Raw genomic sequence first — 23,268 nt, forward strand, 5'->3', positions numbered from 1 at the left:
TAAATCACAAAAAGAACCCAAACAAATGGGAGTAAAGGGTGCAACTCTTCCAGAAATCAGATATTAAGAGTACAGGTGTAAGATTTCCTGAATAAGTGAGGACACTAGAAAGGGAACTGGCTTTGAAATTAGATGTTGGTCCCTCCTGTGTGATGCTAGGTCAGGGGTCCCAAACTCCCAGGCCACGGACAGGTACCGGTTCGTGGCCTGTTAGGAACTGGGCCATACAGCAGGAGGCCAGAGTGCAAAGCTTCAGCTGTGTTTGCAGCCCCTCTCCTCCGGCACTAGCATCACTGCCTCAGCTCCACCTCAGATCTTCAGGCATTAGATTCTCACAGGAGGCGTACTGGGTCCTTGGTGCCAAAATATTGGGGACCTCTGTGCTAAGTAACTTACTCATCCTCTTAGAGCCACAGTTTCAAAATTTGTAGGGGAGGGGAGCAGGAGAGAAGGGAAGAAAAAAGATGGAGAGGAGGATGGATAAATTATACTGGCCAACAAAACTCATTATTATCTTTAAAATGAGATATTTGAAAGTGCATGTAAAAATGCCTGATATACAATAGGTAGTAAATACAGATTATAAATGTAATGTCATATTTTACTCATTTCATGAAGAGTAGGACAAATATATTTTTAAAATAAAACCAACTGGGATAGATTTCATGATAATTTGAGAAAGATTTGATCAGATTTTAAAATTATATATGTCAGAAGAGCTTATAAAACTAAATTCAGCCTTACATTTCACTCATCCCTTAACTTACTCCTAAATGCCTCTCTACTTGACAGGTACTGAAGTAGGTACTGTCAAGCATATAAAGCACAATCATCACCTACATAATTAAGACAAAGTTCAATAATTTCATTCACTAAACAGGTATCTAGCGAATGGTCGCCAACACCATAAAGATATGTTTTAGAACCATCATAAATTCCTTCAAACTTTTCTTAAAGTTCTGCAAGATAACTATAATTTATGCCACCATCCTAACTACAGCTAAGATTTAAAGCTATAAATCTAAACCAAAAAAAAAAGAGAGAATGCGTTTCATTACATGTTGTCAGACCAAATACTTCTCTAGTACTATTTCAATATAAAACAACTTGTTTAGATAATTGTCACCTGAATAGCCTTTATACACTTTTAAAGCAGAAAAATAAGTATTGATTAGTCTTTCAAACTATCTTGAACATTACGAAGTTTACCTAAAATACTCATTACTCCAAAGTCAGAGTAAGTAAATAGAGCAGTTCTGTTAACAGGTAGGTAAGAAGTTACTCAACAAACCAATATAATTACTTTTCCTTCTGAAAATACGGCGAGGATTTCAGAAGGATAAAGGAACCATACATTGCTTTCAGGTACAATAACTATATAACATTTGTGATGAAGGTAGCTTTGCAGGAATGCTGAATGAAAGGTCCATCATGATGACCAGTTTTCCAAATATCATGATCAAATATCTAATCCATAAATTTTAAATTAATAAGACACTTAATTTTTTTCTTACATTAACATTATGATTACTGCAAATTTTTATGGAGGTATATTTTTTGTTGTGAACTCATATGTCCCAATCTTTTTTGCAACCTAAAAAAGTAAAAAAAAATCCAAAAGAGAACATGAGTTTCTTGCAAAGTATCTCACATGACATAAATGATTTTGTCACATTTACTAAAATGATTTTTCACTAAAAATACTTGATGATTTATTTAATCATGTAGCCCTGTGTATCATGCAATCAAAAATCTGGGCTTTATTTAGCCAATAAAATAAGCAAATAACTAGTGCTCTGACAAAGGGCTTTTAAACATATGGTCCTTAAGTTATTCACACTAACATTTCCAAAAATTATGACAGTAAAATTACAAATGTGATAAAATTCAAAAACTAGTAATTTATGGGTAGGAATAGCTAGAGAATAAATGTCATCTCAGCAAAGTCTAAAGAGTTAAGCAATCAAAATATGGATGATCAGTGGCTCCCAGGTCTTAGGTAGAGCTCATCTTCAGAGGGCACAGAAAAGGGTGCTGATACAAATAGACTTAACATTATCTAATCAGTCTGCCCGGAGCCAGGAAACCTGCAGGAAAGCTCTAGAGAGGTTAAGTACTTCAGTGTGAGAAAATTGGTCACTGGCCAGCGGGACCTAAAAGTAAAAGTTTAAGGATTACCTTGAGGCTTCATGCATAATATTCCTACTAGACACAATTAGCACCTTTGAGCTACTGTAAACAAGCAGTCTCCTTTTTACAAACCAGCAACATTTCACTGCCCTTTCTCACAAACTGTGTCCTCTACACAGTATGAGAGCATCATTTCAAAATCTTTGTTTTGAATCCTGTATTTTTCAATCATGTCACTGAGCTGAATAAAAGGCGCAGTACAACTGTTGTTTTAACTACTTAATGTACCGTCACTACCTACTGAGCATGGCTCAAACTCAACCAGGGAAGAACCAGACTCTAAATAGGGTAATGGATTTCCTGCTGAATAGCCCACCAATTGCCATTCCTTAAATAAGAATGAGAAAGGCAATTCAAATGATTCCATGGACCAGCACAAAGATAGTGAATGCATTGCTATCCTTCCAAATGTGTAAGGGACTAAACCTCTACAAACCCTAGTTGCCCAAACAATGACCCTCAGCTCAGACAAGCTGCATCCTGAAACCTTCTGCTTGATCTGCTACCACCATTCTTGCACAAAAATTAAAAGCTTTTATTTCCATTTAGCTGCCACTTAAGATTTACAAAAAGTTCACTTTTCCTTTCAGTCTCTTAAGTTGTCACAGATCATACTTTCCTCATCACAAGTTGCCAATTTTTGGTGTGTTAAAAATCCCATTGAATTGTACTTATATGGTGTGACAATTAACTGTTTAATGACAGATAAGAGTGGATGCTTAAAAAAAGTCATTCTGCCTTCTATTGCTGCACCTATCCAATAAGGGAAAGCTCCTTTATAAAGGTCAGAAAATTTTCACCTTTAATCAGAAATCTAAAAAGACAGACTAACTTTGAAAATACATTAAATTGGCTGGGCCAAGAGATGTTTAATAAAATACAGAGCCTTTGGTTAATACATGGCAGAGGTGCTGTGCAAGAAATGTCTGTTATCTATTCTCTTAACTTAATTTCAATTGTTTATAATTTTAAAAATAAAGATTTCATAAATAATATTTTACATTTACGAACTTTACTTTTCTCAATGTAATGTTTTAATGCCTGACGTCTGAGTACATGATCTCCTCAGATATAATTGCCTGCAGGGTCTCCAGGAACAGCTATGCAAGTTGTGCTATATACAACCCTAGGGGATGCCACTCACATCAGAGAGCATAGATCTATATGTTTATTATGATAATTTCCTGAAAAAAGGCAGTAAAGTAACTTGTTCTAACAAAATCATTCTGTGATGACAATTTTCTAACATCTGGAACTAGAGTATCTCAAGAAAAGGGTACCTTTTCACTGATATACAAAGGAGAAAAATAGGTTAGCGGCTGCTGGGACTACCAGGCTCTTATTCTATGGAAGTCAGGAGCTGGAGGATGGCCACTCATAGGTGAATTCCCAAAAGCAGAGCTCTAAAGGAATACCAGGCTTCCTCCTGAACTGCAGAGCAGAGGTTATTTTCTCGAAAACGAGCCATAAAAATACCAAACTTGAAAATATCATGTAGAGTCTTAACTCACTAATGTTTAGCCCACACACATTTCAGTGGATTCAGTCAGTTACAAGGTATGCAGTCACTGTTTCACTATCGCAGTTTCTTAACAAGGCCACCATGAGGCGTCCCAGCACACAAATCAGTCAAATCTCTTTCACAACTAAAGCTGTTAGGGTTTTACTATCTTTCTCCTGGTCAACAGCTATGAGTCGTTTATACTTTGATGGAAAGAACAAAATCTAACAGCCGTAGAGACTTTAAAGGCTCTTTTGCTTATAATTAGAATGAGCTGCTTCAGGGCTGGGATGGTTTTTCCTAAAACCAGACCATAATAAACTTAGGGCATTTGATAAACTGGCATGCCATTTAACAATGTGTTATTGTTTTCCAAATTCTTCCTCTGTTTTCACAGGACTCAGGGCCATGTTTCAGTTGACTATCTGTTGACTACCAAAACTGTTATATTGCTAAATAAATTAGAAGTCAACTAGTAAGATAATAAAGTGATTTCAATGTTAATATGCATGATGTTATATATAGCTTGATTCTAACAATACATAACATTTTAGATCTTTAATTGTTTTAACCATTTATAAAAAATTACAAAAAAAAGTAACCATATTCCTCCTGTAAAAATGGTGCTTTCAACTGAGTCAAGTTATTTTTACATCATTTTGGAGCTAAGAAGACTTCTATAGCAAAACACCAAACTGGAAGGCTTACATCTTGATTCTAGCTCTGTCACTCACATGGCCTGGGCCCATTTCTCAATCTGGGACTTGCTTTCTTCAAATTTAGAATGATGGATTATACTACTCCAAGATCACCTGCAATATCCCTTTTGGAGATAAAATTTTCCTAGTCTCTTTGGATGTAAGTTATCTGAATTCCAAAACTATTATGTGGTGGGGCACAAGGTTTTTTTAATCATGATCTCTTAAGATACCATGTAATACTATAACTTTAGAAGTTTACCATATATTTACAATGATTCAAGAAATGAAATTATTAACAAGCAATTTTACATATGACAATCTGCAAGGCAATGTAGAAACATAGAGAAAAAGTACTTTTATCCTGAGACAGAAGGCTGTACTTTAAACCCCCAGGTTTCCAACTCAATCGGAATCAAGACAGGTACATGGAACTATATATGGAGTGATACAAATGCCATGGGGGCAGCACAAGAGACAGTATAAGGGAGTGAGTAGGAGCACGCCAGCTCCTCGGACAGAACGAGCTGAAAGGAAGTGCCAGCTCCACCACTTACTGAAGAGTGGCCTTGGGCAAGTTCTTGAGCCTGAGACTCAGTTCCCTCATCTAAAATGGAGATAATTCCTTCCTTACAGGCTGTTTCCAGGTAGAAAGAGGGGCACCACTAAATTCAGAGTTTACATAACTGCTTTAAAAATTAAAGATTTTAATTTACCCTCATGTATTTCTTTCTGTAATCCATAAAAAAGCCAAACTAAAGAAAAGAAAGTTCAGTTTCTAACCCCTTCCATCTATATATGCCTTCTCCAATAAATATGCTCTGCCTTTTCTTCAACAAACCTCTTCTTTATCCATGTTCCAAAGTTGGTATAAATATTCAAAAACAAATTATAAAAATTAAATTGAAGTAAAGAGAATCTATAGGAATAAATATTCTGAATAAATTGTTTTTGTGTCAGACTATAAATCCTTTACATAAAAAAAGGTTCTGGAGCTCTAAAGTAATCAATCTTTCATCATTCTCCCACAGTAACATAATTACTAGCCTCTTTACTCTTGGAGAACTTTGAGATAAGATCCTAACAAATAAAGCTTTTCTATTATGTAAAATATTAATTAAATAATTGATCCTGTAGTCATTTTTGGATAGAAATCTCTTCTTTTTTATAGTTGGCAGAAGTGCTATATAAATTCTCTAACTGGCTTGTGAAAAGTTGCTTTTCTACAAAGTGCCACATTAAAATGTGTTTTAAATTTAAAAAGAAGAAAACTATAGCACTTGCCTTCACTTCTTTGAAAACATCAGTTGATATTAAATTATAATATGAATGTGTTCCAGAAATGGGTGTAGTTCAAATATCTAGATATCAATTCATATTTTCCAATTAATTTTCATTATAATTTCGGAAATATATCTCACAGGAAAAAAAAAAATGGCCCCAATACGTAATCTAAATCTCACTTAAGAATCCTAATATACACTTCAAAGCACTTGTCAATGTGATTCCTATGCATTTAATTTTCCATCACAAGCGCAAAAAAGTTAAGTCAAATGGACAGTCATTTCACATGATCTGAGAACATTTATTTCAATACACAAATAGATTTATGTACACCAGAAATTAATGTCCACTTCACTGATATTTTATATCCCACCAGACATGAAAAATTAAACTACCATATTGTTATGCCACTACTGTTTCAGGTATTTACAATAACTTATCAGTTATTGTTAAAAAAAAAAAAAGGTAGAGAAAAAACAAATTTTAGTTCAAATTAGGGAAATTCTACTCTACATAGTGGGCAGCTCTCTAGAGGAATGACCAGAATACTGGGTTCTGGTCTCATGGGAGCCACTGCAAACTCAGTATGACCTGGGTCAAGCCACTTAACACGGAGCTTATTTCCTCATCTGCAAAATGAAAATAATGATACCCTATTACCTTCTTCACCAAGTGATTTTAAAGAGCAAATAAGATGTCAGTGAAATCACAGTGTAAACTCTAGATTGCAATATCAAGTGTAAGATATGTTACTATTGTGCCTTTAAGGGTGACAGCCTTGCAATAAAAATTTGATGATTTAATGATGAGACCATGCTTAAAGGTGGAAGAGGGCTCTCTAAAGAAATTTTTATCCAACTCTAGGAAGCTTGGGCAGACTTAACTGTTTTTATAATGGCAAAGGGGAACTTCTTATATTTACTATGAGACATCAGAAATGTAAAGTAGAGCATAGTAATTTATTAATTGTGAAGATGTGAAACTGCTTTAAATAAACATCTCCTAAATGAGACTGAACTGTAGCTGAGGTAAGGGGGTACCTGTCTTGACCAGTGTGACAGAGCCAAAAAGGATGCCTTCATCTGGCTAGCTTCTAAAGGACAGAGCAAACATCTGAACTTCTCAGGGATGAAATGTTTGTCCTTCCCAACTCTGAAAACACTCAATAAAATGTGCGACAGGTTTATTTTATGACCACAAATCTAGAATTCTTATCACCTTTTAAAGAGGAAGTCTGAAAAAGAAAATTCCAAAAAGAAGAGAGAAAATGCAAACCACCTCATTTAATTTATTCATAAATAAATTCAGTCCTAATTTCAATAGTATATATTGTAGTAATCCATGACATCTCAGCTTTAGTGACACTATGCCTACTCCTGTCCACTATAACCACCATCGGCTATAACTTTCTGCCTACCTACAATAGCTAGTCTATCTCCATACTCTGTCCTACTTTAGGGGACTTCCTGGAACTTACTTTTCTGTCCACAAATCTCAGCCTCTGCCAGATCCCTCACGCTGAACCACACACCATCCACACCCCTGCTCAGTCAACTAATATTTACTAAGTTCCTATTATGTGGCAGGCACTGTCATAGGCATGAGAGATACATCACTGAACAGAAATTATCTCTAATCTTACCAGATCCCTCATGCTGAGCCAGACTGTCCTTGTCCTTACTAAGCAGCCTAATTCTGCCTATTCGTTCAACAGTCTCATGTTCTATGGGTGAGGAGAGAGCAGTGAACAAAACAAAGCTCCTGATCTAATGGAACTTACCTAAACTTGGTGTGACATGACCCAATTTTCACCTGTGGTCTCCAAAGTATGGTTCTCCAATCCCAAAACATAAACAAGACATATTCCACTGGAGTAGGTAAGAAAATACTAGATTTTTTCTTTATATTCAATTATCTTTTTTATTTCTAAGCTTTTTACATTTTATTACATATATTAATAGCCCAGTATATATAAGTAAATGTACACATATCAAGGATACAGACTCGAATTCCTTTACTGAGGGGTATAGGGCAGCATTTAAGAAGTTCAGATGCCACTGGCTTAGATGATAATACATATGGAATAAACTGTCTGGCCAAGGTAGGGTTAACCTGGGCTTTCCACCAAGTTCATTTTCTCTCATTTCGCAACAATGCCTAAACACTAAACAATACAACAAAAATTCAAGTCCACCCCAATTTTCCCTGCCTAATCGCCTATCACGCCATATTCACCATCCCTGTGTCCCACGGGTGTTACAGCATCTTTACTTTCTATTCCACATGTGGTGTATGTGTGTCATTACTAAACTAGAACATTCTCAGGCCAGAGCCATTATCTTTTTATTCTAAAAGCCCAAGAATTCCTAATCCAGCTTTACATATTACAGTTACTCAATAAATACACATTGCATAAAGATAATGCAATATGTGTAACTTGGAATTACTAAAAAGATATAATAGAGGATGATCATTTGCTTTACCAAACATAGATCTTTTTCTTAAAATGATCAATACTGTATTCCTTTTTTTTACTATCTCCCTATAGTACTGTATTTCTTTACACGGCTCCCCTATGTGTACTTTACACTGATCACTTAATATAGGAACCAGGGAATAGTAAAACTTCAAACTGTAAAATCAGTCGCCACTGCTCCTTAAAGATGATTGAGAAATACACGTGGAGCACACTAAAATTACAATCTGTCAATAATCCATTGTTGATTTTGAAAAGCTAATTAAGTTAGCAATTTTCAAGAAAACACCTTTAATGAAGAAAAGTACTGATCATCCTAATGCTTAAAACCTATATATTAGACTTTTAAGACCATTTAACTATATTTGAAACATGTCAGAAATGACATATATGGTCCTATTTTTTAAAACATATTAAAGAAAAGAAAACCCACTTCCTAACAATTGATTCATCATCACAGTTCCAAAGTTCCTCATGCAGTAAACTTATCACTGTGTGCATGAGACCAGGTCCTCACACGTCTAACTCTTTGCCTTATGTCATCCCATTCCTCAGGACCTTTCAAGCTACAGAAAACTTCAATATGGACTTGTATCATTCACACAGAGGCTATAAGTACAAAATTACGAAAATAAAACAAAACCCTGGCCTTACAACAAGTATAAACATGTTCTCTGGGACCACTAAGAAAGGATAACAGCAAATGAGATGACAGCACATGTCCATACACAAAACTTATAAAGTAGTTCGATACTACCATGAGGGCTGGTAAATAATGAAATCTGAATGTTTGTACTTCCATGATGTCAAACATCTCCAAGACAGAGAATGGAAGAAAGATTCACAAGTTATTATTCTGTGTATCTCTGTTCCCCTTTGCTGCTTTAATGTAATCGTTAGGGTCATTATCAATATTGTGAGCTTATGAAGAAATATTTTCCAAGATCAGCATCTTTATGATTTTGCCTATGAATGCATTTGTTATTAAAGACACGGGGCTGGCATCTGGAACATAGAGAACCATATTTTAGAAACAAAGTTTTAATCTAAACTGGGCTGATATCCAAATAGGATCAGTCAAAAGAGGGCCACAACTACAACTGAGTGAAAAGGCAGACATTCTAAGGCGTAAGAAACCAAAAGACATGATTAAAAGAAGTAACAATGAAGGTCTGATCTAATCAAAGGGAATCCAAATACAGAACCCAGATCACCAAGCATTAAAGGCAACCAGACTCACCGCTTTCTCCATACCACAGCTAACTAAGCCATGAGACAAACCACAGCCATAAATACAGGTTGAAAACATCATAAAAAACCTGAAATCATTCAAAATGATGCCCAATCTCTAATCTCTCATGAATTTTAGGAAAGTGCATTTTCACCTCTTTAGAATCCCATGTCATGTCTTTTAACTGGGTAAAATCTTACTTTAGATGTCGATTCAAACTAATTATTCTATTCAGTACACTTTTAACATGATTTGGTATATGTGGAATCCTCAAACACTTCACTTCAAAAGTGTTGTCATTATGGATGGTGACATTAATAACAATAAAGTAAAAAAGGAAAAATTAAAATGTAAAAACACTTGACTGAAAAGGAACTTTTTAATTTAAGTTGAAAGCTTTATAAAAAAAAATATAAATAAATCAGTGGTCTTTTGAATAGACCAAAAGCCAAAAGGATGCACTAATATTTAACTAAAAGGCAAATTAGGATTAGAAATCTAAATTTTAAAATCCACTCTATTACTTGGGCCAAATTAGTTTTACATCCTAAATGACAACAAACTCCCCCCATTACTTCAGTGTCCAGCTCCTAAATTGGAGTTAGCCAGTTCAGTGGTATTTACTCAGCACTATTTTATGCTAGATCTATTAGAACAATTAGCACAGCATAACTCATATGATATTTACACCTAGTAGACTTTTCTAGCCAGTAGAACACATTTGTTTTGAGGACGAGGGCTGTTGCATTCACCTTTTTATCCTCAAAGTCTAAATCAGCATCAACATGCCATAGACACTTGATTGATGAAAGCTGAATTAAATTGATAATAATTTTTGCTACCTTAATCTCATCACACTGGACCAAATTATTTAATATGCAAATTATTCTTTGAACATGACCCAAGAAAACAAGTCAAAAGAAAGGTGGCAGATGCCATAAAATTTATGTTTCAGTTTACCAACCTCCTTGAATAAGAACAGTATAGAAATGGTTTACTATAGGGGATAAAACAGAAATGGAAGCCCAACACCTTTGGTAGAGCATCATTCAGCTAAAACAATGTAAGAGTGCACTCTTAATAAGGGTATCATCCACGAAAGCATTTTGCCAAAATACAAACATATCCTATATTTCCATGTTCCAAGGATTAGGGGAAAAGAAAAGCAAAAAAGAATGACAAACTTTTGATCTTCTATATCTGAATTAGGCTCTGACTTTGCTGAATTTGCAAAGATAAAAGAATTTAACTTCAGATGAATGAGGCTTTTAAGACAAAAAAGCAACATTATTTTATATTTTCTAAATGATTTGCTATTTGTATACAAATGTATAATTTATAAAATCTACTTATCACAGCAGAAATAAGTTTCTCAGGTAAAATAAATCAAAAGTACCCATTACCCAGTTTGAAAACTATTAACTTTTGAATGACCCATTAGATACTCTGAAATGAAGTCCATGAATCTGCTTATTAATTTTTCCACTAATAATGAATTTTTTTTTAAGCAAATGTCAGAAAACTTTTATAACTCTATCCATGTTATACTGGTAAATTCTTTTAGTAAAATATATTCACCGATTTAAATATTAAAAAGTAGTAGAGTAAAAACATCATAGAAAACTCAGCCAGAAAAAAAACTCCTCATGAAAGAACAATTTCTACTGATGTACTAGAGGAATTAATAAAATAGTAAAAACAATTATTATTGGATAGTTCTACACTAGATATAGCAACTAAAAAGAAAGTTCACTAAATGTCAATTTATAAACTAAATTTGGGCTGCTTTAGTCTTTGTGACCTTACTGATAACAGGCCCCAGCTCAGAGACTTTCTCATCTACCTTCCTTAAGAGTGAGTAACACTCCAGGCCTATCACTTCGAAATGAAGCCTTCTCTTTTGGGAGAAAGAAAAATTAGTGGCAATTCTTGCCCAGAAGATGCCCCAAAACTTTCATTTCTAACCTCTTGGAATGTGGCCTTAGAGATTGTGGCACTGCAGTCAGGCATTCTAGCCTGGCGCAGTCCCTTGCTACCTGTGTAACCTCAGACAACTTACTGAACCTGAGACTTAGTTTCTTGGTCATTTAAATAGGGTTACCACTCATCATAAAGTTGTTGTGAAAAATAAAGTAGTAAAAATAAAACTTGTGCTTCAGAAGGAGGCCCTCAGTCCAAATTATCTTTTTTCCTTCCTCTCAAAATAAAATACTATTTTGGAAAACTCTAAAAATTGCTTTCAACTTTCCCTTAAATATAAAGGAAACTATGTAGTCAGTCTATCACCCTAAAACATAAAAATGATTGGATGAGTTTATTTCAACTTATTTCATAAAAACAGGTGACTTCACTTGACAATGGCCCTGCTAAAGGTTCCTCATAATTCCTTCCTAAATGACACATGTAGGGAACTGTGTAGGTCTCAAACTCATGTATCATCAACTTTATTATATGAACAGTGATAAATAATAAAAGACCTCAAAAATTACAAACAAATCTTTAAAGTAAAATAATTGTAAAAAAGTTGTCAAATCCATATTCCCATTCTCAAACATTTGTAGGCAGTATCACAGATGCACATTAGTAAAAACAATTAAAGGCTGAGAGAGAAAGAGAGATTAGATCGACAGGTAGACAGGCTAGAAGGAAGGTGAGGGGAAGGAAGAAGAAACCAACAGAAGACAGATGGGAGTTAAAGAGGAAGGAAAAGAGAGAGGGAAAGAAAAAAAGTTATAACTTCAGTAACTCAAAGGATAATCAAAGTTTGACAGCTGGATAAAGAAAATTAGTTTCTCATTTTTTTCCATTTTCTACACTCATTCCCTTTGAAGTCAATGAGACCTCTACACTTGGATAAGTTTTGAGAAGTATACCAAAAACTGCAAAACAAGTCAGCATTATTTTTTTAATACTAAAAGAATCAGCATTGCTAATTAAGACTCCCTCTGAATTACTCAATCTGTGGCTTTCCTATACCAAAGAATGTAGTCAATCAATAAATAATAGAAGAAAAATTTTCTTTAGCTATTAACGGTTTCAAAGGAAGACTGATTTAAGTCTAACTATAGCAATAGATCCGGCCAGCTATGGCTTTATACCTAGAGAGTGTCAATATAGACTCCTTCTCTCATCAAACTTTGCACTTTTCTATCGTGGTTTTATAGGAAATTAAAAATACAAAGGCAAGATCTTAACTTAGCATTTCATAGATAACTCTTGAATATAAAGATATGTAGAACCTCTCTCTACAAAACAATATAACAAAAACATTCTCAGGAGAGTAGACTAAATCTTCAGAAAACATTTTCTATTTTTCTTTTCTCGCATGAGGAAAACATGCAAATGTCAATATAATAAAGGAAATTTAACCTCATCATGAAAGTAGCCTAAACTTTGTTCACTGTATAAGAAACATTCAACATGGTAAACATTTCAAATGTTATATAGATTTTGGTGTTTATTTAATACAACCAACAATTACAAGAATGAAAAGGAATCACAATGTCAAAATGGGTATGTGTGTTTTTAAGCTTTCTTACCCAGGGACAGAGGCCTTTCAACACAACTCAACTTGGGAGGTACAAATCCTATTAACTACATACTACCATTTTGCTTACCTAACTTAATAACCTATGATGCTTCCACCCTTATATTTGAAGCCACAGAGTTGAAACAGATAGTTTCACTAAGTTAATATACAATGTTAAGATGCCTTCCATGATTCACCAGCTTGCAATGAACTCAAACATTCAGATGATCAGTGATCAAAATTACCAAAAGATTTTCATTAAGTTAAATGGGTGGGAATACCAGATAATTTCACTCTATGGACTAAGGAAGTTAATACAATAGGATCACAATCCCTCATCTGAAACCCTTTTTGTGGGTTTTGAAAATGTCAGAGAGAGCAAACAGCACATATTATATAACATTCCTAACCAGATCTAGAATAGCACATATCAAACATATTACTATTTCTATAGCAAAGTATGTAAATATACTAAGTGGGCTTTAAAACTACTTTAAACAGGCCCACGACAGTTTGGGTCAGGTTTTGCCACAAAATAAGTTTTGATGCCGAACTTTTCGAGTTAAAAAAATAGCTTTCAGTTTTTCTGATTTTTTAGATAAAGGATTGTGACTGTATATCCAATGCCACTATACATCAAAGTACGATATGTTCAAAATATGTACAACTTACTAATTTATCAGAGATGAAAAAGTACAGCAATTGAAATTTTGCAAGAGAGAATTAATCTTTTGCAAAGATGTTCTTGGCAAATATAACCTAAAAATTGAGAAATGCAGTTATTTCATTTAAATTTATTCAAATGAATTAAATGAGTGTTGAGACTACTTAAAAATATATGTCTGTTAGATGTAATGAGTATTGAGTAAGACATGTTGTTTGAGAACCCTGGTATTACTTGTAGTCGTTTGTTCTTCCTTTGCATTTGACCACACGTTGCACTTTCCCTAGCTTTCAGTTTTCACATTGTTTGGGATTTCAGGGATTTGGTGTACTTCCCATTCATCTCTTTCACTTGCCCCTCTTTTCTATTTAAGTGTCTATCTTGTGCAATATAATTTGTTACGCACTCTGGATATAATGCTTCTCGCTCTTCATGCCTTGACACTGAGAAAGTTTTAACTGGTTATGAGGAGTGCCCCAAGCCAACTAGTTCAAATAGTTAAAAAGTATCACAGTTTATAAAGGATTTTACATATATATAGGTACATTCATGATTTTCATTATGATATTATAAGATGACTCTCACTTGTATTCTCACATACTTTCTTGATAGGGAAAGAAGTGGCTTTATCACACCATGAGCTACGGATAAAACCCATGACATAATTTAGTTATGTCTACAACCAGGGAAATCATAATGCCCCATGTGTAAACATTAGTCACAAGTGTGTTGGTAGAAGAAAAGTTTGAGAACTGGTGCACTAAATCATTCTAAGATGTAGCAAAATCACCAGAGAGAATGCCCAATGCTGTCAATGAACCACTTTGAAATATGAAAAGATCTGTTCTCCTGTTCTGTGCTATGTCTTTTTAAAGAGGTAGGAAAAAAATCATTCACCAAACCTGAAGGCGCACTGTACTTAACTGTGGCATACCTCAGCTACTCTTTGTTTCCCTTCTGGTTATTCTGATTATTACCTCCAGTAACAAATTATTTGTCCAGCACCTCACATTCAGTTAAAAAGGCACTAGGGTTTCATGATACGAGGGTTGAGAATTACTTTAGAGGAAACAAAAGTAAAAAGACACAGCTTTAAGAAATTTCAAACTTAGTGGGAGTTGGAGTGAAGTAAGATGCAACTATAAAAACTTTTACTATATATTGAGTGCTGACTATGGATAAAGGTTATTACAGACATGATTCTCTTTGTAATTCTCATTCTATTACATGGTAAATATTAATATGCCCTATTGCATATATGATAATGATAATGGGAGTTTATTCTGAAGTAACATACATGCTCCAAGTTCCTCAGCTAGTAAGTATCAGAGGCCAGAGGCTGCAATAGAACCCAGGGCTCTTTAGCTACAAAGCCTCTGCTCCTTGTACTATACCTGTTAGTACAGGAATATCTATACAGGGCAATGAGCGTCCTCTCAGTATTAAGAAATGCTGACTGAAATAGAGCCAAGGAATCTTAGAAGCTTGAAGAGACCTCAGCAGTCAATGAACTCTAGCCCCATATTCAGTGTATGTCTTTAGCCTTCTGTTCCTTATGCCAGTTTCTCACAGCATATCAGGACCTTGCACCTGCTTCAGAATCACCTACGTTGCCAGCAGAAATGCAAGTTCCTGGGCCCTGCCCAGAAACACTAAATCAGAATAGCTGGGAATGAGGCCTAAGGATCTCCATTTTTAGCAAGCACTCCGGGTTGGTGTTTTTCAAACTGTAAGTCATAAAAATCAATTTAGTGAATGATACCCTGTATTTATTTTTTAGTAATTTTACTAAAATTACTAAAGTTTGGAACAGATTAGATTTATAGGATAAGGTAGGAATAGAAAATATCACAGTGCCCTGCTTTTAGTACTGTTTCAGAAAACTTTTTTTTTCAGTTTTTATATATGAATTAGGATATAAAAGGTTATTTCTTATCACGTATCTCAGTAAAAAAATTTAAGAAATACAGCTACTTTAAACAATGTTTGTCCTTGTTCTTATTTCTCCATTGAAATAAGTTCTCTTTAATTATTCCTTTCTATGGAATAATTAATGAGTAAACGTCAACCTTCCAAGTCCTTTTTAGGATCTGTTATTCCATTCCAGGAGTTTATTTATTCCCTGATCTTTTGGATTTAATGATTTAATCAATACTTAACAATATTTTTTATTTTTCTACAATTCTGTGAAATCCAACGCATTAGTATTTTTACTTGGCATTTTATACCCGAAGTTATTTTACTATCTAGATCCTTGAACTGACTGACATACTTTAACTTATTAAGTTTATATTTTGGTAGGTGTGTCTATAATCCTTTAAGCCTGTCATTCCCTTAGTCTTCCATCTTCTATTTATACATACTTTAGACCAAATTCTTTACTGGGTTGCCTTCTTTTGCATTTCTATTGTATAGCTAGTACTTATTTTAATTCTCATCTTATCTTTTTCTTTTAAAGAAAAAAAATGAAAACAATCCCCATTAATACATGAGGGTTTTCTGGGTGTATCTTTACAGTTTTAAAATGATGTCCTGATGTTTCAAGGAACTGTAATTGCCTTCTAAGGCAGTAGTCCTCAACCTTTTTGGCACCAGGGACAGTACTCCTCTGAGAATCTAATGCCTGATGATCTGAAGTGGAGCTGAGGCGGTAATGCTAGCATTGAGGAGAGGCTGCAAATACAACTAAGCTTTGCTCGCTCACCTCCTGCTGTGTGGCCTGGTTCCTAACTGGCCACCGACTGATACCTAGGGGTTAGGGACCCCTCTTCTAAAGAATAGTATGAACGCATGTGAATTTCAAGTGAAGTTGAACTCAAAAAGTACTTTGCTCAGGTGACTGAGGAAATGCATGACTTAAAATATAAAAATTTCTACAGTTCCACACAGTATGGGATGACTGCCCTTGAGGTAGTACAAACTCACTGAATGACAGTCACAGAAACTTCAAGGTGGAAGAAACTCCATTCAGTCTTTAACCTTAGTCCTTACTCCCTTCAGAGCCCTGTTTCTCAAAGTGGAACCTGAGGAACATCTGCATCCAATTTACCTGAGGCACGTGATAAAAACAAAAGCTGTGAAATTACAATGTTTTTATAATGTGAGTTTGTTTTTATTTCATAGTAAGAGGAGGGAAGCTGACTAAAATAGAGGCTACCATTCAGACCTATTTTAAAAGGTTCCCTTAATGATGAAATGTTAAAAAAAAAAAAAAAAAACAGAGGTGGACTTCAAATGACAAGTTCAAGAAACCTGTCTTCTTAAGTTATGTACCTGCTTAAGTTTAAATCTTAAAATACAGGTAATCTCGCACTAGTGGTGATGTAATATGCCAAAATAATTGCCTAAATTCAGTAATTTAGAACATTTAAATATCACAATTTTAAACATTTCTGAACTTTCGTAAAACAATAATTGCAGGGATTTCCTTTAATACAGCAAAAACAAGTATGGATATAATGAGACTATTTTCGAAAGTTTTTTTTTTTAATAGAATTGAGCTGTGAAGTCTTTATTACTTCCGTTGAAGATTCCTAGTATTAAAGTAATTGATATTCATGGCAAGATCCCATAAAATCCTGCCCCACTTCTTTCACCCATGCTCTTTAGGAAATGCAGAAAATGTTAACTTTATGTTAGCTGGCAATTAATTAAAATTATGTTTGTAATTTTACTGGAAAATATGGCTTTATAAATACTGTAGCTGCCAAGTTAGATTTTTATGAGTTGTGCCACATTATTTTAAGACAATTGTTTCTTATTATTTTATTACATACGAAAAAAATCTTATCAATTACATAGTTACTTTACAGCACAAACTATAATTACATGTTCATACTAGCTTTCACTCAAAGCTATGTTCTAAATTCAATATCAAAACATATTTCCTGTTTCAATGGATTAAGCAGAAAGATCATACAAAGGGTCAAAAAAGCAGACACTTTTCAAATTGTGTAGCAGAGCTATATGTTAAAGGTAGTGCTATCTCACAAACTCAAATCCTGAACTTTTTCTTAAATTTGGATGAGATCAAGATAGATTTTTTTAAAAGGTATCAGAATTGCAAAGTTAATTTCTAAGTCTCTAGTGGAAGATTTTTCTAGAAATGCCACAGTACCTCCAAATATATAGCCCTAAAAACAACATAGATGAATATGAACCCCTTTTTCAATAGCTAGTATTAGATGTGAAACGCAAATTAAGACTTCAGTTTCAGAACTTAATAGAGATGCAGAATAATAAAATGTGAACTTAGGAAACTCTTGGCAATGGAGAAGCAAAACTTTTATTTAAATTCTTATTTTGATAATTAAGCGTCAAATCTAATAAATACATTTTAATTGCAAATAACTAGTAATTCATTGTCAGGGAGACTTTTTTAGATCACTATTATAAGTTTTATATTATAAAAACTACTCTGACTTCAAAGACCAAGACTGTTCTTAAAAATATTGTTTTAATGAAGCAGTTATTTGATATCTCAAAAACTGCATGTGCTCATTGGATCGCTTTTATTCTGCAAATTACAGATTCCCATTTTAAATTTTGAATGGACAAATATATTTCCATGAAGAAAGAACTAACATTACAAGTTTGCTCCAGTGAACAAAATAATGTGCCTCACATGTATAAATGTGGCGTTCTTTAGTAATCAGGAATGCACTTTGAATACTCTTGCCATATGTTCAAAAATGAAAAACTTCTCTTGCAAACAAACTTTTAAAAAAATCAAAGACATAAAATCCACATAATGTGGTATGCACTAAATTCATCTTATAGAATCATCTCAGTCAGACCACTCCAATTGGCCTGTTATATATGTGACATATTAGGAGGTTCTCCCAACTATATGAAACGTGATACTTACATTTCATAAAATATGTTGGACACAGTTTACAGTATATCTCATCTAAGGTTCTCAGCAATGTCAAAGTACATTTCGCTACCATATGGAAACTACCAGAAAGGCCTAGACTACAAATTCAATTCCTCTTAATACTAAGATGACCTTTTAGTAATGTGCACAATATCCCAGCAAGCCAAAAAACAATACAGACAAGTTCCCTTTTTCTTGTATGGAAAACTGAGTCCAAGTCCATTTTCATTCAGAAAATATAATCTCCATCTTAACTCTAGTAATATTATAAAGCACCACAGCTGATTTACACAATTTAGTATAACTGGTTTTCTTAAAATATCAGCAACTTAAGAGTACCTGAAGAGTTCCTTACAATGGAGGGACAAAATTACAAGTTGGTTTTCTGCAGTTTGGCCTCACCATGATGCTTTCAAACGTTCTATAAACCCTCAGTTTTCACCTACACCATCACTTCCCACAAACTCTTCAGGCACTTGCTGTCCCACACATTATTTCATCGATTTTTCCATTTGGAAGGCATGTATCTGAAAAAGGCACTTAACAACGGATTTCAAAGTCACTGTTTATTGTATATACAGGCTGCTGAAACGTACCAAATACAAAAATTTTAAAGGAAATTATGATCAGTTTGGTTATTTACCTTTTGAATCAAGCTGGTATACTAACTGCTATATTTACTATACTGCCCAGGACACCCTTCCCCAACACAAAAGTAACTGTCACCAACAGCACAAGTTACCCAAGAAAGAGCACCTAGGAAAGAGTAAGCAAATGTCAGTCGCTATAATTAGACCTTCTGCACAATGCTTCCTTGGGTTTTTAATAATTCTCTCCACTCATAAGTTGTAATATTTTTACAATATTATCTAGCATTAAATGTCTTAGACCTTCAACTCTGTAAAATTTCACTATCGATTAAAATGCCTCCTTGTAAATAAGTTTTCAAATGACACTTGCAGATAAACATGAAATGAACATTTAAACTACCTTAAAATAATAATAACAGCAGCTGAAATCTAAATACTAAGAATCCTAAACTGGTTTCTGCTGTGGGAAACTTAGTGAGACAAGCTTTTGAGGTGTTGCAACCCCAACAAAGCATCTTCTTCTGTAAACAGTAAGGACCCTTATGTCATTACTAATAGACATCCAGGTTTCCTGTAGGAAGAGTTTGCATACTTACCCAGGAAGGCAAATGGAAAGTACAAAGGGAGAAGATGAACTGCAGCAAACCCTTTGTCATATGATAGTGACCTATAAAGTATCAAATAAAGGTACATCGTCAGTATGGCAGAGCTTTACAATAGAGTCCCAACTCCTGCAACACCTATGAAGAAGGACCCCGAAACCTAGGAGTCCAACTCCCCACCAATCCCTCCCTCTCTCCCCCGCCAGCCTCACGCGCTAATTGTGCACCAATAAAGGCAAAGAAGCTCCCTGTATTCAAAGGGCACAGGCTGAGGGTAGCCCGGCTGGCATTCCAGGGTGTCTCCAGCACCTTCTCTCCCTACTCCCCCCATGTACAAAGCAGAAAGTTGATCCATTCCGCAAACCCAAAACCCGCACCGCGATCATTCATCAACTTAAACAAGTGATCGCCGCCCCCAGGACAAATACACCAGTAACCAAATCATAGCAATCGATAGGCAGCCCAAGCCTCCACCGTGCTCAGGAGCCAGCCGGAGGTAGCACAGCGATGGCAGCGGGTCCAGGTAGAGCAGCACTCAGCCCTGCAGACCTGGGCAGCCACAGCCGTCACCCAAACACCCGGTTCCGGTCACAATCCCGAGATTGGAGACTGGAACCGAGCGGGGAAACACATTCACCAGAGCCCCCGGCGGCAAGTGCAGAGCCACCAGGTCTTCGAGGTCGGGGTGGGGGAAGCTAGGAAACCGAGAGGGAGGAAGGGAGCAAGAGATCCCACCCCCGCTTTGTTGCTGGTCACCATCAAGTTTGCATCTTAGTACAAAATGTCGATCTTAAAGGCTGACAAGACAGAGGCAGAGGGAGAAAGAGAAAGGGAATAGAGTCCATCTTGCTTTGGGGAAGAGGGAAGAGGAAAAAAATGAAGTGTAAATCCCACACTCCGGGCGTAAAAGTCTGTTAAACACCTTTCCGTAACGGAGGAGCAACGAGTGGGGTGTCCCCATACCCGTGCCCGCTCGAACTAGCGGCGGTCTGGGCAGAAAACGCCTCCCTCTCCTCCTCTTCCTCCTCCTTCCCCTCCTCCTCCTCCTCCTCCTCGTCCTCCTCCTCCTCCTCCTCCTCCTCCTTCTCCTCCTCCTCCTCCCGCGGGCCCGGACGAAGATCCCGCCGCCACCGCCGCTGCCTCCGCTGCCCCCCGGGGAGGCACCGCCGCCCAGCCTGGCGCTGCCATTCCGGGCTTGGACCGCGCAGCGCGCGTGGGGCCGGGCGCCGAGTATCCTCGCGGGGACGTCTGCGCCGGGGACCCCCGCGCCCCATCGCCACGGGCTGGCTACAGAAGTCGCGCGAGCAGAGGTGGTGGCGGTGCACAGAAGAGGGGGCGCGCGTGGGGTCCCCACGCCGCGAGTGGGCAACCCCAGGGGATGACGAAGAACGCCCCTCCCCGCGCGGGGAAAGTACCCCGGTCCCCGGCAGCCCGGCGTCCGCGGCCGGGAGACGAGACCTGGACGTGTCATTAGCAGGACAGGCAATGGTTTCAAAGCCCCAGGCCAATGACCATTAGCAGAGGCAGAGCTCGCTCCGTCCCCATCCCCCACAACCTCCACCCACCTTCCCCTTCAACCCCCCCCCCCCACCCTCCACCCCACCTCGCGAAACTTTTCAACAAGATCCACCTGGACTAATTTGTCCTCAGACAGTTAAAATGTTGACTAGACCCTACACATCGGGAGGGAAGGGGAATGCACGCTTTATTTTCCTTTCTACAGAAAGGAAAGCAAAAAATAGCTTCTCTCTCCGTCTCTCCCTCTCCGCCCCCCCTCTGTCGTACATGTTGTGTCTTAGCTTTTTGCATCGTTTCGTTTTACCTTCCTCATTTAGCAGAAACGATCGCGGATATTTCACACATTACCGTGTTCCAGATTCTTGGATCCGGGGTCCTTGTACATTACAGGACTCGGGTTTGGTCTCAGTTACGTTAAGTTTCATCAATACCAAAAAATTAAAAAATAATAATAATACATTTCTGAGGGTGAGCAAGCGAGACGAGGTGGAGGAGGAAAAGAAACCTCGAGTCTGATTTCTGTAATTTACTAGCGACCCGGATCGCAGCAAATAACAGTGTAACACGAGTGTGGCTTAAGAGGGCTGGGGAGCTCTTTCTAGAGGCATCGACCCCATCCCTGAATAAAGGATCTGCAAGTTTTCTGTCATCGCGACCATGCAATGCCATAACTTACCTTCAGAAATAAGACTTTAAACAGCCAAGGCCTTCCTCCTCCCCTCCGCCGCCACCCCCAGCCTTGCTCTCTCCACCTTAAACTTATTGACACAACATAATCCCACATTCAAGCAAAATCCTGACACAGCCTCCCTCCTCCTCTCCCCCCTCCTCTCTTCCCTCTCTCTCTCCCGTTCTCTCCCCCCCCCGTCACCCCCCCCCCTTTCCCTCCCTCTTCTCTCTCCCCTTTTCCCTCGCCCTCTTCCCCTTCTCCCCCTATTCTTCCTACTGCCTACTCTGGCACTAAAACAGCACTTTCTCTACTCGCCGCGCATTTGGTTAGGGGTGGGGGGTGAGAGGGCACCGATCTCCGGGGCCGGAACACCCAAATCCCAACTCTCCAGATGAACGAGCAACGGGGCTGCTGTTCCCGGTCACCGACGCACACGAAACGTTCCATAAATCCACTGAGGGTTGGCTCCTCGTACCTTCCTCCCCTGCCCCTGCTCCCCAGGCCCCACCTCCCCGGCAGCCGAGACCAGGCTGGGATCCACGTACTTTCGCCGAGATGAAGTTTGGGGCTCCCCGGGCAGCCACGAGCCGCCCGCTGGCGTGAGGCTCTGTTGTTGTTTTCCTCGGGCTGCTCCTGCCCGCGCCCCGGCTCCCGTGCCCCTCTCAGGCGCCGCTGCCTGTGTGCCGAGAGGTGCTGGTTGCAAACGCAGCCTGGCACCGGCTGGCCTACTACTCCCCAGCCCGGCCCCCAGCCTCCCGCCCGCAGGGCACTGCCTCCGCGCCCCCCGCCCCCCGCCGGCGCGGCCACTGCGACCCTCGACCCCGACCTCTCCCGACCCAAAGTTTTGGCGGAGGGGGAAAGTACCCGGGGAGCGGGCCGGCTGGCGGCGGCTCCGGACGCACGGGGTTCCCTCCGTCTTCCTCAAGTCCACCCTACCGGCTGCCGCCGCCACCGCTGCTCCTCCCGCGGAGTCCTTGGGGCTGCAGCCCCGGCGGCTCGCAAGTGAGTAGGAAAACAGAAAGTGCGGGGAGAGCGCCCAGGAAGGGCTAAGGATGAGGGGCGCTTACCTCGCGGGCTCGCCGGCCGTGAGGGCGTGTGTGTGGCTCGCCCTCCGCGGCCAGTCAGGGTTTCTCTATGGGAAAGTGGAGAGGAGCTCGCGGAGCCGCTCTGCCTCCGCTTCACTGTACACTGCTCCACATACAGTACATGCAACCGGGAGAGACTGAAAACACTCATTTTATATAAGGCAGCCTGCCATTGGCCCGCGCCGTGACAGACAGGCCGCGCGGCCAAACAGAAGGCCCGTTACACCCAAACACACGCACACATACACACATTTTCAGAGACACACAAAGATCATCACATTTTCTATTTTCTAATGTTCGGGACCTGTAGACAGTAGGAGAGGACAGGTAGAGAGGCCCAGCAGAGTGAGGTAA

General features: G+C 38.1%; 1 protein-coding gene across 10 annotated transcripts in view; it reads right to left on the bottom strand.

The window, feature by feature from the left end:
- Window positions 1–23,061, bottom strand: part of BBX (BBX high mobility group box domain containing) — a 240,394-nt gene extending 217,333 nt beyond the window's left edge. For 5 of the 10 annotated variants that reach the window (XM_036219534.1, XM_036219533.1, XM_036219532.1 and 2 more), the window contains exons 1-2: window positions 22,897–23,061; window positions 19,636–19,706 (exon numbers count right to left, since the gene is read on the bottom strand). The gene's annotated coding sequence lies outside the window, so the exon portion shown is untranslated. Of the gene's footprint in view, window positions 1–19,635; window positions 19,707–22,374; window positions 22,506–22,693; window positions 22,712–22,896 lie in introns of those variants that run through there. The other 5 variants (XM_036219536.1, XM_036219535.1, XM_036219528.1 and 2 more) reach the window with 3 other exon arrangements.
- Between the last annotated feature and the right edge of the window lie 207 nt (window positions 23,062–23,268).

The sequence above is a fragment of the Rousettus aegyptiacus genome, unplaced genomic scaffold, assembly GCF_014176215.1.
Source record: "Rousettus aegyptiacus isolate mRouAeg1 unplaced genomic scaffold, mRouAeg1.p scaffold_m13_p_4, whole genome shotgun sequence".
In the NCBI taxonomy this organism is placed as follows: domain Eukaryota; kingdom Metazoa; phylum Chordata; class Mammalia; order Chiroptera; family Pteropodidae; genus Rousettus; species Rousettus aegyptiacus.